The sequence below is a fragment of the Copidosoma floridanum genome, unplaced genomic scaffold (assembly GCF_036245765.1).
Source record: "Copidosoma floridanum isolate Cflo_tuat_1 unplaced genomic scaffold, Cflo_Japanese_pri ptg000028l, whole genome shotgun sequence".
In the NCBI taxonomy this organism is placed as follows: domain Eukaryota; kingdom Metazoa; phylum Arthropoda; class Insecta; order Hymenoptera; family Encyrtidae; genus Copidosoma; species Copidosoma floridanum.
Genome location: NW_028321905.1, coordinates 277,110 through 294,646, shown reverse-complemented (window position 1 = coordinate 294,646; position 17,537 = coordinate 277,110). Strand labels below are relative to the sequence as shown.

At 31.0% G+C, this 17,537-nt stretch overlaps 1 protein-coding gene across 2 annotated transcripts in view; it reads left to right on the top strand.

The window, feature by feature from the left end:
• The window catches only part of cic (Putative transcription factor capicua), a 1,044,991-nt gene that overhangs the window by 948,046 nt on the left and 79,408 nt on the right, over positions 1-17,537 (top strand). The window lies entirely within an intron of this gene.

The following is a 17,537-nucleotide window of genomic DNA, read 5'->3' as shown; positions in this document are numbered from 1 at the left end:
CTTCAATAAAATTAAATACGATCATGAGGTATTTTTTTGTCATTAATAAAACTTTTATCTAACGTTCATTGTTAATAAGCGAGGTAAATACAATAGAAGTGCTTAAAAGGACGACAGCCCATAAGCCTCGGTGTAAAAATTAGCTAAATATGAATATTAATCACTCGGCTCCTAGGAATCCTTGTGCCTTCAAATTTCGATAGCATCATTGTCATGACTTTATAAATTTGTCAATAGATTTGCATCGATTTCTCGTTGTTAATTATGTAACCGATAGAACTTCCTTCAGTCATTAGTATGCTGCTCTTGTCAATGGACATATTTCTAATGATAAACCAAATTTTTTAATATTTAGGCTCAAAGCTCCATACAAACGTCTGACTCACAGAAAAAAAAAAGAAAAAAAAATAAAAACGATGAAAAAATAAAAGAAGCATGTGCAGCAAATAGTTAGTAAATAAAAGCATAAAAAGTGTATTGATGAGATGCTACATGAATCTGGAAGAAAAGAGTAGAAAATTTTTTTGAGAAAATGCATAAAACATGGCAAGATAAGAGTTATCAGAAAGAATACCCTTGCAACCACATTAAAATTAATTAGATTTGATTATAACTAATTAGTGTCTTTCAATTAACTGAGGTATAATCAGAAAGTAAAACGTATTTTAACAACGTCAAACAGTGTAAATCAAGAAATCAATACGTATTTGTCATACAATAAGACATGACTACTGAACTTGATCGTACTGTATCAACCTAATCAGTAAAAAAATTTGATAAATACGGCAACTACAACTTCAGAAATTTGCATAGTGAGTGCTCCTTTTACTGAAATGGTGATATAGTATGTATGAACTTTACAGAAGATTTTGATGCTAACAAATAAAACTGAGCTCTTATAGAATTAAACAATTCTGTTAATTGAGATAAAGCTCGTAACAGTTTTAAATTATCATAACGAACTTTAATTTATACAGACGATGTTTAAAAAGATAGAAAAGAAATTTTTTTGTAGTGAAATATTTTTTGTCTTCATTCAACTGTGAATCAGCACTAGATAACATTTTGCCAAAAAAACAAATTTTCTTTTGATTATTTTTAATGCTGTTCGTATAAATTAAAGATCCATTTTTAAAACTTGAGATGAAGCTGAAACAATTCCTAATATGCTCTAATATTTTCTTGGAATTGTTCTAGTAATTAGAAACAGTAATAGAAGGGTAAAATTATTCAACCTACAATAGAATTATTAAGAATTGATATGAGTATTTGTCTTACAAATCGATTATTTTAAGAATGACTGTGAGAAATAGACGAAGGAAAAATTAAGTTTTTCGAAATTCCAAATAAATGGAAATCCAAAGATGTCACTTCGAACATTTTTAAAAGCTTAAACCAGTAGACAGTGGGTGCTTAGATACCCAAGTAAGGAGTTATAGTTCTATAAAATTATATGGCTGATAATTTAATTATAAATATAAATATACATTCCATGAAACGATATTGTATACAAAGATGGTGCAATAATCGTTGGAACGAGTATACCTATGTTAATTGTGTGTGATTTTAATAAATATTTTAATATTTAATAACTAAAATATAATAAATAATATACTATGGCACAAAACAATGTAAACAATATCCCTTCAGAAAGTTCATCACGCATGGGTTTTTTTGACAGATATTATTCAAGCTTAAAAAATGTACTAAAAATACCATAAGAAATACCCAAAAAAAATTGCAGATTATTTAACTCTACTCTCTTTCACATGTTTAATTTTAAAAATTTGCAATTTAACATGTAACCGTATGAAAAAATCACTTAAAATTACATTTATAAGATCTGTATGAACCCCCACACCCAATTTTTTTCGTATGAAAAATTACTGTTAGGATAAACCTGTCTCATTTTTAAATAAATCTACATTTTTTGTTTTGTTTAATAACACAAGAAATTTTATGAAAAAAGAAAACACAATAAAAATTAATTAATTTATTTATACACCACCGAAAATTTTTTTTTTTTTAAGTATGGAAATTATGAAAAAATGTAAAAGTTTTACAAACAATTATTTACTTATTTTAAAAGAAACAAATTAATGATGAGTGAATAAATATTTATTAATACACATGAAATCTGCTCTGCTAATATAAACTGATTTGGTAAGGAATTTGGTAAGAAGAGTGGGTAAGGAGGTTACCCAGTGTGCAAGAGGACGGGGGCTCAAATCTCTTTGAAAACCTGTTTTTTTTTTTTTTTTTTTTTTTTTTTTCCAAATTGGTCAAAAGAAAAAATAAGGAAAAATCAAAACAAAATGTGTATTGAAAGTACGTGAAAAGGCGGGGTGATGGGGAAGAATAAAGGCAAAATCCACTTCCGTTAGTTTTTTTCAAGGTCACCAATCACAAATCGTTAATTTACTCTGTAGGGCAGAACGCGCCTATAGAAGTATAACTTCTAAAATTATTTGAACATAAAAGCGTAAGTCTAATATCACGTAACAATAACACTTATTATTGTAATAATTAAATACTAAATTGGCTTATTATAAAGTTAGTACTTAAATAAAGTTAAACACTTATCAGAGAAAATAATAGTTTTCTTTAATTTTGCCATTTGTAATAAACGTAAATAACAAGATCAATTCTTTGATAAAGTAAGTTTAAATGCACAAAAATCACTACTTTCTTATCATTAATTTTACGTATTTATGTAAGAATTCAAAAACATTAATTTTAATGGAATATAAAAAAATAAAAAAATTTAAAACATTGTACAGGAACAAATACGTAAGAAATGATAAATTTTTTTTATATATCATTTTGAATCAATAAAACAAGTATGATACACACAATGTTAGAGAACAATTCTGTTTCGTAAGTATGATTGTGAGTAATTCAATTTACTTAAATTACCTATCCCATACGAGTTTGACTCGCTTATTTTTCAGTTAAATAACTTGTTTGTAGAAAAACTGTCGTACGCAGCAATTGAAAAACAGTACTACCTCGACCAGGTCTTAAATTTGGACCTCTTTCTCGCCAGGAAAGCGCATTACCAATGTCACCATGGAGGTTGTAGTGACTTCCTCCTCTCAATTGCTACATTTAAACTTTTCGGCGATTATTCAGTTAACGCCTAATCACATGATTCACACACTGATCAAGATGGCACTGTTTCTTAATTACTGCGTACGACAATTTTTCTATCAGTAACTGGAAATAATTGAAAAATGAGTTGCCTAGGAAAATTCGTATTAGATGGGTAGTCTTAACAAGTTAAATTGCTCGCATTAACGAAAAAAAGTTTTTTAAATAATTAAATATATACTGCGGACCATGTTTCTACTACAATATTTACTATTACTCTGTTTTAATATAATCTTTAGAGTCCATTCTTTTTTTTAGGGAAATTAATAAACATAAAAAATATCAAAAGTTTCAAGTTGGGTTTTTAAATTTTATTTTGCAATGCAATAGTCAAAATTAAAAAATTTTCTTAAGACGGACAATAGTTTCAATCATTAAAACAAAGTCTTCTGTGCAATAGCTTGGATTATGATAAAATAACATTTTATACGTACGTTTTAGAATTAATATTGTAGTCTTAGAGCTCTTTTTTGTAAAGGACCACACAAACCAGTCGTTTGTGTGGGGTTTTTTATAAATCAGTTATATTTAATGACAATATTATTAATAATAAAAGTAATATTACTTTGTAAGACTGACTTATAACTGTCACAACCGTCTGCAAAAGGTTCCAAAAGTTTTAGAAACCTAATTGGCCATGCTTTATGGAAAGTGTGAAAATATTCTTAAGAAAAACAAATTTTTAATAATTTATGAACACATTAGCTCACATAAATGAATATGACTTTTTTTTAAATATTTTATAAATACATTAGTTTTACTTCAAAAGTTTTAATTTTCTTTTTATGAAATTTATGATGGGAGCAGATGAGACATAAAGAGGATGGTAGGAAGTGTAGGATAAAAACCGCAGACCACACACAGTACAACTACATTGAAAAGTAGACATAGTATTTAAACTTTATAGGTTTTTGGACTGTTTTGTACAAAAAGCCATGTAGGGACGACGATGAGAAAGAGAAATAAATCTGGTGAGGTACACGAAGAAAAAAAAGGATCCGAATAATAACACATGATGAAACAAAAAAAATTCACATGCATTAAAATAATTTTCCCTTGCCTTTCGACGGAATTGTGGGGGAGCAATTTTTGGTGTGAAGTAGGTCTAGGAAGGGCAGAGGAGCGTGGGAAAGAAATTAACAGCTATACACAACACAACTGTATAATATAGAAGGATGAATAGCTCTTTCTATATGGTATAGATACTTTATAAAGGGCTACAAAATATCTTCCCACTACCTCTCACGTTGCCTGACCCTTTTTTACAGCTTACCACGTCTTTTCACAAATAACGGTAAAAATATACTTGTTGATAAATAAAGCGTAATGAATCCCTTTCACCAATCATGGTGCCCTATTATTTACAAGCCCTTCTCACCTTCCACGAATTTTATTTCAATTCCCAACAGTTTTCTTACAACCCCTGTACGACCCCTGTCCCCAAAACACAGAGTCATTCAATAATTTCTTCTTTTTCTTGGAAAATGTTTGTCTACTCGTGGCTCTTCTACAGCCTCTTACGATGTCCTATATTTTCTAAGTGTTTCTTCACAACTCTCCTCGCCCTCTGATACTGTTTCTGGCATATAAAAACAAAAATTACAGAAATTTCTTTACTCAAGACTCTTATTTAGTTTATTGTCATGATGTGGCTGGGTTAACTAATCAACTAAAACCAGCCACATATAAAGTTGAAGAGTGGCGGTTATTCATATACTTCTTTATAAGGAGTCTCAACGGTGTCTTATTTCACAGTACCAATAAATTGGTTCCAGTCCCAGTTGCTGATTTTACTGTATTAAGCAAAAAATATACGAACATAGAAATGGTATTAAGAAAACTTAGTCATGAAAAGCACAAATGGTTAATTTGCGGGGATTTGAAAGTTTTATCAATGATTCTGGGTCGATGGTCAGGTTATACAAAGCATCCATGTTTCTTGTGTGAATAGGATACCCGAGATCAAAAAAACCATTACGTTAGAAAGGAATAGATACCTAGATTATCTTTGCAGCCTGGTTTAAAGAATGTTATAAAACAGCTGTTAGTTGAGCCAAGTAGAATTCTTGTACCTCCTTTGAATATTAAATCAGGATTAATGAAACAGTTTGTTAAGGCTTTGGACACGGAAGTGCAGTGATTTAGATATATCAAGCGTGCTTTCCCTAAGTTTTCCGATGCTTAAGTCCAATAAGGTGTATTCAATGGACTACAGATCCGTACTTTGTCGAGGGATGAAACTTCTGTGACTACTCTGACCGTAACCTAAAAAGTAGCATGGCTTGATTTCATAAAAGTTGTAAAGAACATGATAAAGAGTAACTGAGAATTAGAATGTAACGTAAATCTGATACGACATTTTCTTGACTCTCACCTCGACTCTTTGCCAGGAAATTTTAGAGATTTTAGTAAAGAGACAATGTAATGTGTATATATAAATATATATATATATATATATATATATATATATATATATAAACGCTTTGTTCTAATTTTTCGAACTATCACGTTGCAGATAATTTAGATTAGTATGACAAAAACATCAATAATTTATAAAAAAAAAAAATTTGAGATGATAAAAACAAAGGTATGATACTTTATTCAAAATTATAAAAAAAAGCAATAAAAAAAGTAACTCAGCATTCAAATAGTTAACATAAGTATGACTGAATATGAAAAAAATTTGACATTTATTTATTGAACATAAGGAAGTAAAATACTTTGTTTACAAATGATGTATTGTAGTTCCAGTACTAGAATAAAATAAAATAAAAACAGTAAAAAAAAAGATAATGAAACGGAAGAGGAACTGACATACTGAAATACTAGGAAAAAATTGTATATGTACGTATATCTTGCAATATTAAACAGTTGTTTTGACGAGGTCTTCTACACTACCCCTAAAACCTCCCTTCACCCCCATAACCCCCTGTTTAATGATATACAGTTCGATTACTACCAATTTTTTTCAAACCCAATAAAAAATATCTAGGTACTGTCAAGCTCCTGCTGTCCTCTTCTTTGCAATAAAACTATTTTTTATTTTTCCTAGTTCCAGTTAAGAATAAGGCAGCGTATTAATCCTTTTAAATGATGTTTTTTGCGATTTTTTAAATGCTTTAAAATGAGAGTAGTACATATTTATTGAAAGAAAACTAAATCTAGACAAGTTTTCGTGGGCTAAGAAAATTGTAGAAGAATGAGAATCCATTTTATGATACTATTTATGGTGTATCTTTTTTTTGGTGCTGAATCCGAATCCAAAGTGAGAATCAAGGTTTGCGCGGGAAAATTTTGAGTCAATTGCTATTAAAAGTTAAAAAGTTTAGAAAGTCAGTCTTAAGAACTTCAGTTCATTCTGAAGATTCAACAGTTTTAAGAGCTATACTTGCATCAGAGTAAAGTTGTAGTCTCACAACTGAAAAGCTTGTTAGCAATATGAAAGAATAAAATGTTAAAAATTTTAAAAAGAGCTAGGGCTCACATGACGATGTTGATTAAAAAATGGAAAAGATACAGAAAGTGAGAAAGAAAAAGATTCTGACCCCGAGTGCGTTACGTATAACCAAAAACCTAGAAAAGTAAAGAAGTACTCTTAAAAAAGCTCGAGGTGCCATTAATTAATTACGTAAGGGTCTCAAGGGGGAGGGGGGTTCAAAAACTCTCTACGTAACCGTACTTGAGTGGGGGGAGTAAAAGCCAGTCTTATGTAATAATTATGAGCTTATTAAACTTAATCACTGAGTTTTGAACATTTGAACGACGCACATACTGCTCCGTCAATTAGCGTTACTTATGCAGTACTGCGTTCGCAAGTTCTCAGTCACGATGACAATTCTGCTTCTCATGCGAATGTGACTTTATGATGTCTACCAGCCATAAACACGTAGCGACAGGTTATATGCCACGTCTATATTGACAGCTTGTCCTAGTATTTTTTTTTTTTTATTTCCATACACTTTTATATTTGAAATGGCTACGTATTGAAATTTGTACGACGCGTTTGTAAAACATTACGCAAGTGAATTGTGTTTACAGTGCATTCAAGATAATTGCAATGCATACTGGAAGGATCTTAAACAGTAATTTAGTGGCAAAGAGTTAAATGTTGCTATTGGCCGGAAAATTTTAGAGCTGCAGGCTGGGATAAAATCAACACAGTCCAACCTGCTCATTTTTTAGTTCAGGTAATAAAATTATATACTTATTTGCAATGTCATTTTAAGAAGATTGATTCCGGTAAATGTGCATTGAGTCTCTTAGTGTTTTTATAATAACTTTCGTATGCAAACATACAGGTTTATCCTTATTTTATTACGCAAGTATGCATAACTTACGTGTAAGAAATGTGCTTTGTTATAATCCTTTTTTCTTTTATATAAATTGAAGTTTCTTTGTAGCCGCTTACTTCTGTTAAAAGAGCTAGTTGTGATAGCCTAAGTACTTCTACCGCATTGACGAAAGAAATTTTTGACGACGTGGAGAAGAATTCGGTGGATGCTCATTCAAAAAATGTACTCAAATGACAGTACAAGACCCTTGCATGAAACGGTAAGCGACAAAAGATAAATGCATTACAAGGCCAACTATCATCTGCTTTGTTAACAAGAGATGTTTAGTTAGATTTAAATGTTGAAACTGAATTAAAGAAAACATACAAAGAGCCCTTAAAATAGCAGCAGGCTCTCAAAAACAAAGAGAAAAATGCTATGTACTCGGCAAATTATCTAAAAAAAAGTTAAAGATAAACTCAAAAAAACTGCTACTTTTAATTCTTGAATTGGTGTGCGGCCTGTATGTGCCTGCTCGGAAGGAAATTAGCAAAGTTTACTTCATACCATTGAAATGGTGACCATATATGGAAGCCCAGCTTATGACTGTCGTCAGACTGACGAATTAAATGTTGTAGTATTTTAGATGAGTTGCAGTCTAAGGTGCAAGAAATAGGCTATACTGTTTCAAGGAGTGTACTTTATACTAGGCTTATTCCAAAGAATTTTCGAACGAGACAAAGGTCACGCTATGTAGTGATAATACCAGTTGGTCTTTTCAAACCTAGGAATAATCTGCCCAAACAACACTCCAATGGAAAGTTTTGCACAGTGACATTAAGAAATTAAGGATTGCTTCCATCGATACTGGGACCGAAGCAAAGCTTCTTTTTGTCCCAAGATGACAAAAGGCGTGGGTGCCACTCTTTTAAGCTTTGGTTATTCCGTCAACCTTCATTACTACCTGTAAGATCCTACTTTATGATTATGCTTGTTCTTCAGTATAGGGTGACATCGAGTCTGGCCGCAGAATATACAAAGTGTATTTAATTAACACAGTAAATGTTGAGCATTTAAATAGTAATATCTGACCTTAAAATTACTTCTGTTACATTTTATTTTATCGCAGATGTGTGGGCCTTACTTTGCATCAATTACAGCTTCGTACAGCCACTACCATGCTGTTTATTCTCGCCACTTATGAGCTTGTGAAAAACAAGACTTTACCGACAACAGTTGTAGACACTCCCAGCGTATTCCAGCCAAAATAGCAATACGTGGTAAGAAAATTGTATGCCACATGATACATCCTCTGATCGAAGGAGAGGATATTGAATGGTTACAGGAATATGAAGTATCGACGGATGTGCCAGACAAAGTTCCATCTACTGCTGCTGCTGCTACAAACGATGTGCGGCTAGTAGTCACTAACTGGAAAGGATAGGTTGCCAGTCTGTTCAGCCCTGATCATTGATACTCTTGACAAATTTTTTCAGATTGTTTTGAATCTAGTCGCTTGTAACATGACAATAAGTATCCCTTACTCATAAATTCCGACTTATTATATTAATATATTCTTTAAAGTACTTTGAATCTTAGCTAAGATTTAAGTATGTATTGTTCATACATTAAATAATTGTTTTAAGAATAATAATCTTAGATTCACTTCAATTTAGTTATTTTACTGTATCAGAACATTTAAACCTTTTATGAACAATATTCATTTATTTTAAAGCTTTTTAAGGAAATTCCTGAAAAAATCTTATGTAAGAAGAATGATCAGGGTTCAGGAGATCTTATGTATCCTCACATGCGAGTAGAAGGGGTCAAAAACGGCTTAAATCGTCCTTAGGTACTTAATGAGTCGCTCCCAATGGTTTAAAAAAGAATTAAGGTTTATCCAATGGATGAATTGAATTACTGGCTTTAAATTGAAAATCAAACTAATATGATGACCCTAACAACTAAAGTGACGTTGTATCGAGACATAAATAAGGAGTACATGAATTCTCTCACCCAGGACTCCCATTCAGTTAACTGGAACAATATATCAATAAATCAAGACCAGCTGCATTAGAGTTGGATTAGTGGCGGTTATTTATAGACTCCTCCAGAAAAAGTCTAATAGAAATGGTATTGAGAAAACTTTATTACATCAAATACAAATAGTTGGTTTGTGGGATTATAAAAATTTTGTGAATGATTCTAGGGCAGCAGTTAAAATTTATGGAGCATCCATATTTCTTGTGTAAAAGGAATAGCCGAGATCTACTGTACCATGATGTTAGAAGGGAATGTATACTTAGTACGTCTTTACAGCCTGGTACAAAAAATGTTGTACAGTAGCCATTAATAAAGTAAAGCAGAATTTTTTCTGACTTTTTTACATATTAAGCAAAGATTGATAAAATAGTTTGATAAAGCTCTAGACATAAAAAAACAGTGTTTCAGATGTACGAGCGTGCATTTTCTGAGTTGTTGGATGACAAAGTCCAACAAGGAGTGTTTTATGGGTTTCGGTACATTACTTTATATTAGTACCTTACTGTATATTAGTAACAATTAAAACAACCACAAAAACTTATTATCGAATTATGTTAAGTTGACAATAAAATAGGTTTATTTGCTTAATCCTATAGAACTAATTTCATTGCTACAACGAACTGTCTGTATTTTAAAAACATATTTTTTTTTGTTATGAATGAGATGATGTTACTTTTTATTATGTTTACTATTTATTCTTAAAACTTGTCTTAATGTGGATGAAACTAATTTTTTTTTTATACTTTACATGCTTGTAAATAAACAATACCGTATCTGCAATTTTTAAGTTTTCAAGGACTCATAGCAAACGAATGCTCTCTTAGCAGCTTTTAGAGAGTTTTGAACTTTTAGTATAATTTTTTATTAAGTACCTTGAAATAATATTTATTAGAAAAAATAGAGCACGCATTTGGCCAGGGACAAAGCCTTTGTTGTACGCACATATTCATATATACTAGTTACTACACTTAAAAAATCTAAAGGATAGAACGATGTTACGAGAATTATTATAAAATATTAGAATTATACATACATAAATGGTAAAAATTTTTGGAGCAAATGTTTGACCATGCAGTATTTAGTACATATTACTTGTACTAAATTTTTTAAAGGTAACAAATCATGTTCCAATTAAAAACAACGTAATTTCCCTAAGCATATTACTGAAATGAAATATAAATATAGTCGTGATTAAAAGTCTTGTTTTGTTCGAAAAACTATGATCAGCACAGTTAGTCATATTTGTATGAAACAAAAAAATTTATTGATTTTATGGATAATCAATTTTAAATTTTAGTGAATAAATAGTAAAAAATAGAGTTAAACAAGATATTTTGCTTAATCAGTAAACTTACTTATCGTACCTAATGTTGTAGTTACATAATTGTATTTTCTCATTTACCTTATAAACCTTGTAAGAGTTCTGGCTTACCAAATATGTTTTGTACTCGCGTTCTTGATTATAAATTAAAATCTGTGTCTCTTTTTTTCCTTCACTTCCGTCATTTTTCTTCTTTTCAACTTTTTTTTCTTAATTTCTGTGCTCAAGCCTTTCTTCTCATGTGAGTTTATTTTTGTCTTTGTTTTACATTCAGTTCTTGTACCTCCGGGTTTAGGTTGCTTGTTTTCCACTTTTATTATGCTTTTGCATTTCTGTGTACCACTAACAGTATATTCAAATCCAAGCACTTTTAAGCTTTAGTGTCTTTTTGGTTGAGATACCATGACTACAAGCATAAATAATTGTGTCATGGTATGTTTTCTTTCATTCTTGGCACTTTTTTCAAATAAATTTTTACATATCTAGTTGAGTTTTGATATTTTTATTTTTTCTCCTGGTTGAATTTCTCGAAATAATTTTTTACTTTAATTCTGTTTCTAGAGGATCAGCATTCCACTTTATTTAATAGGATGTGTATTTTCTTCGTTATAAGTCTATAATTTGCAAAATTTTTGAAAAGTATTCTCAAATGCCTATTGTTAAAAATGTAAAAAAAAATATTTCTGTTGTGTAAATTTCATAGATCAAATAAACTTTACTCTTAATAGTTAGATCGACTTCCATCGATCTCGCCTAACTTATAATTTAGTTGATTTTCTTCCCCTAAATTTTAAATAGTATTTTGTTGTCCGGTAAATAGAAGATAGCTTGTTTCAAGTTCATTTAAAAATTCTTCATAGTTTCTTGAAAAAATTAATGATTGTTAATCAATATTATAAATAATTTATTATTATTTATTTCTAGAGAAAAATACAGATATTAATCGTTGAGAGATATCTGTGTACATCTACTTTAATTAATTGCATGTATAAAATAATATAAATAATCTGCTAGATTGTATCATGTTTAAGTCATTGTTAATATTGTCATTTATACCTCATTTATTAAGCATGTGAAAATTTTTTGTGTGGCATAATACTACAACATTGTCATTATACTTGAAAGATCTAAATTTTTTTTTATACAACAATGAACAAAACACTGATAAAACAATGGAAATTTACAGCGTACATTCAAGTGAATTAATGTTCATGAAAATTAAGTCATGTTTAAAAATTGGAGATCAATTAATTAAATATACGTTAATCATTTAGTTAATATACAGGAACTGACTTAACGATTTCATGACAAATAATACATCGTAAGCTCAGATTAATGTATGCGTGTAGAGAAAGTATATCCGTCAATAACATAAGTCTTAAGTTATTTATAAATTCACTGTATGACTAGCAAACGTTACAGTTTACTTTACCGTAACAATTCAGAAAACGAGCAAGTTTAAATATTACAGATGCTTAGTAAGATTTACTTTTCTTATATATTCTTTTGTGTACATTTTTAAATACCATACAGTATGAGTTTCACTACTATTTTTGATACACTTAACGTACATAAGAAATTGCAGATGTATAAATATTCAACATCGCCTGCTTTTCTTTTACTCCGCTTTGATGACATGTATCGGTGGCATTTTCCGGGAACAGCGTGTAGAGCAATTTTTTTCGAAGCGAACCCCGTTGGAATTAATTTTTTTGCGCTAGTAGCTTTTAAATGGGAGGCGATTAAAAAAATGTTCAAAACTACCCCTAAATGGGGTTGGAAGGGTATGGCGCGCCCGCATGAACTCGCGACGTTGCCACATTGTCATTAAGCTTATTTGGTAAGCAGTGAGAACTGTATACATAAGTATATCCATGTGCGCACGCACGAGCGTCTGCTATACTATACTGCTGGTAATTTGAAGGTTGGATGTTCCGAAATAAATATTATCTGCTCCTTATGCTGTCATGTTTTGAAGCCATGCATCAGATATAATTGCATGAATATTTCAAGGATAACATGTCAAATCATGTAACACCAAGAGTGTAGTGGGATAAACGAATCACCCACTAATAATCATAACAGTTACTAAAATTACATTGCAAATATCAGAACGATAATATTTTAAATGAGATAATTTCAATTCAGTATTAGTATCCTTTTTTAGCTAAATAAACTCATATCTTATACATTTTATCACAAACAGAAGTTTTATGAACTGATCAAGTCGAGACTAACACAAATTTTAAGATGATTAGTAAAAGTAAACGCACATCCTCATGTACATGTGTACTTAAACATATTAATATTTGTTTGTCCACGCGCTTTCTGTCTTACTCACTCTCATCTTAATTATATTTTTAGACTTATAATTAGTGCTACCTCGAATTAAATTTGAACACCAAATCGGTAGGGAATTTTCCGCTCTACACGATAGTATTTTTATTTTCATTCTATCTCTCACCATTTACAAGATATTACTGAAATAATTTTCTATAAGCTCTTTTGACGGTGCTGATGAATTTTAATTTTTCAACGGTTTTTCTTGTAATTTGCGAGTTGTATTGCATGTAGCAATTGTGGCATTAAAAACGGCCCTTAAGATGTCACTTGTGAGGTTTAACGAATTTAATACAGAAAACTGGGTGTCGAATAAATAAGTTTTCTATGCGTAGAAAACACGTCAAATACTGCAAAAACTGTAGATAATTTTAAGGCTTTTCTACATAGTAATCGACATAGAGCTCTCAACATTTCACGTAATCTTAATTTCAAGTAAACCGTACATGCAGTCTCCTGTAAACTTTATAAGAGAGTGTAAGATATGTAATTTCGTTGTTGAATTGAATTTTACGTGCTTTACAAGTATTTTCTTACCCTCTTCGATTCATTTTTCTTTGTACTTTTGAAATATTTACATACTCAACGATAAAAGTTAGTTATAACACAATAAATAAACTCATAATTTTATACACAGTTTAAAAGAGAAGCTTTACGTCCATTTTCATATCGTTTTGATTTTTACAATACGTTTAATTAGGTTTTCTACGTTGTCTACGACTTTCTTACGTTTCTGATAGTTTCTTACGAATATACAATAGAATACTGAAAATTTTGTAGAAAACCCATCCCTGAATACTATCATTGATAGATTTGTAAGAAACTGCCAAAAACGTAGATAAATTGTAGAAACCGTAGAAAACATAGAAAACTAAATGAAATTTTTTGTAAACTTAATAATATATCAATGAACATAAAGCTTCTTTTTTAAACTGTGTATTAAATGATAAGTTTATTTATCGTGTTACAATTAATTCAAATCGTTGAGTATGTAAATCTTTTTAAAGCACAAAAAAGTGAATCGAAATAGGTTACGGTAAACACTTGTAAAGAATGTAAAATTCTATTTAACTACGAAAGTACGTATCTTATAATTTCTTATACAATTTACAGTAGACTGAATTAACAGTTTACTTGAAATTAAGGTTATGTGAAGTGTCACATACATGCGTTTACAGTACCAAAAAAATATGAATTAAGAGCCCATGATAGATTATGTACTCGTGTTATTCGCTCCATGAAATACTTTGAAACAGCGCCACCAACGGAAAAAAAGGTACCCGCCAAGTGCCTAGAAAGTTCACATCAAGTGCCTGGCAAGTTCCCACCAAGTGCCCGGCAAGTACCCGCCAAGTATCCACCAAGTGCCCGGCTAGTACCCGGCTAGTATCCGCCAAGTGCCCGCTAAGTACCCGCTATGTCCCCGGCAAGTACCTGTAAAGTATCCGCCAAGTGCCCTGCAATTATCCGTAAAGTGCCTGGCAAGTTCCCGCCAAGTTCCCGCCAAGTGCCTGCTAAGTACCCGCCAAGTATCCGCCACGTACCCACCAAGTAACCGCCAAGTGCCCGGCAAGTACCCGCCAAGTGCTCGGCTAGTACCCGCCAAGTGCACGCTAAGTACCTGCCAAGAGCCAGCCAAGTGCCTGCTATGTACCCGCCAAGTGCCTGGCAAGTATCCGCCAAGTACCCGCCAAGTACCACTGACAATCCCGTGCAATGCCTACCGTTCAAAGTATTGGCATAGAAAGTGCTCCCTCATAAGACGTTTGAAGCACGGACGAGACATCAGCGCTCGCAGATCAGAGGGCAATCCATTCTACAGTCGTGCCGCATGTATTTGGAAGGAGAATCTACAAAAGTCCGTCCTTGCCTACGGAATGTGGAGATCACTCTCGGCGCTTTAAATGATGAGAGTAAGTAGGACAGAAAGCGCGTGGACAAACAAATATCAATATGTATAAGTACACATGTACATGAGAATGTGTGTTTACTTTTACTAATTCTCTTAAAGTTTGTGTTAGTCTCGACTTGATCAGCTCATAAAACTTCTGTTTAAGATAAAATGTATGAGATATGAGTTTATTTAGCTAAAAAAGGATACTAATACTGAATTGAAATTATCTCCTTTAAAATATTATCGTTCTGATATTTTCAATTTAATTTTAGTAACTGTTATGATTATTAGTAGGTGATACGTCTATCCCATTACACTATTGTTGTTACACGATTTGACATGTTATCCTTGAAATATTCATGCAATTACATCTGATGCATGGCTTCAAAACATGACAGCAGAAGAAGCAGACAATATTTATCTTGTAACATCCAACCTTTAAATTACCAGCAGTATAGTATAGCAGCCGCTCGTGCGTGCGCGCATGGATATACCCATGTATACAGTTCTCACTGCTTACCAAATAAGCTCAATGATAATGTGGCAACGTAGTTTGGAACGTATTTCCAATCGCCTCCCATTTAAAAGCTATTTGCGCAAAAAAATTAATTCCAACGGGGTTCACTTCAGATAAAATTGCTCTACACGCTGTTTCTGGGAAATGCCACCGATACATATCATCCTGGTTAGAGGGTGGTTAATGAATGTAAAAACACAACGTTTAATTTTTTTGCTTTATTTTTTTGTAATTTAGAGAAGAAGTTTTATTAAAATATATGTTGTTGGTAAAATTCTTACAAACGTAGATAAACTGTTCTTGAACATTTTAGCCTCGTTATTTAAAGAAAATTAGTACGTAAAAATAATAACGTTACTAATTTAAAAAAAAAAAAAAAGAAAGCAGGTAGTTGTAAACATACTAAGGTGTAAGTCAAAATAGAAAAAAAGCTTTGATTTTTTGTATGTTAGCGCGTCTTCGTGAAAAAGACGTAAAATTTATTCTTAATTGTAGCGTGTTTAAGTATGTACGCATATATGTATGGACTATTTTTTAATACATTTATTATATTATCAGTATCAAAAACAAATACATAATTATTCCTAAAATAAAAATATAAAACTGTCTTTGTATTCTTTTAATTACTTGTTTTTAATATCTTACATAATTTTATATTTAACTACTTAACTTCTATTACATTTAGTTCAGTAACACTCTGTTTCAAAGATTTTCTTGTGATAAAGATCTAAAAACCCACACTTTAACATATACGTGTGAATATAAATATATTATTATCTTAAAAAGGATAAATCATCAATTTTTTTTTCAAGTTTTAAGTGAAATTAAAAACGAACCGTTAAGTAGTAACTACTAAAGAAAGTTACTGAAGTAAGTTGCGTATGAAATATAAATTGGTACTAAGACTCTATTAATACGATTTTTAAAGATTTAAACTGAAATTGTGGAATAGAAAATCCTTATATTTTTGATCAGATGAGTTTTTTATTCAGCATTTGCATTGTTTTTTGTTATTCGCCCTTCTTTTTATTTACTTTTTCATAATTATAAATATCGGGATCATGTGCATGGATTACACTCCACGCTAGACAATACTTAAAACAGTAATGGTATTAATAACAATGACGATGATAATTATAATGATGATAAATAATTATATGGACCACGACATGGACAATAACTATAATGAATTATTATAGTTACGATGAAGTTCTTTGCAGTCGGATGAAGTTGACCGAGTGGATGGATTTTTTAATTTTTGTAATATGATATAACTAACGACATTTGTTCCAGATTTCATGTACACGTGTCTCAGTGTAGAACACTTGTGCATTTGATAAAAGGCTATTATAATTTTATATTTGACACATTCATTTTATCAGATAACACTGTGAAGTTTGACTTTTGTCAATTTGTAAAAGTCAATCTTACATCTCTCAAGAAAACGAACCAATTTGTATTGAATTTTTATACAACTAAAAATAATGTATCCTGAGTTTATATTTTATTTGTTTTGTGACCTTTTTTGTATGCTAATGCAATGTATAGTTATTTTTTATTGATAAGCAAGACTGTTCCGAGGGTATTTTTGTATCAGACGATTAAATGCGCTATTCTCTGAGCGTATAAATTATTCACAGTAATAATGCATATAGTATGTTTTTTAGTATAAATCTTAGTTGACAGTCCCAAAATACTTCATGAATTTTGTTTCTTATAAGTGTCGAATCATTGACAAGGTAACGTAAATGCTACATGTTTTGTACTATACACTTCCGCCAACTTATAAGTATTTTTTTTTCGTACGAGCTTAATAACTTAGCTTTTAAAAAAAATTTTCTTAGTTTTTGTTATTCCATCTCAAACCAAAAATTTTATTTTTTTCTTGTTAGATCTGGGGAAAATAAACGAGAGGTTAAATGGATTTAAGAATGACAGAAAGTTGGGATCGCTCAAAAAAATGATGTTGACGATGAAATTGTAAGTAACTTCTAAAAATTA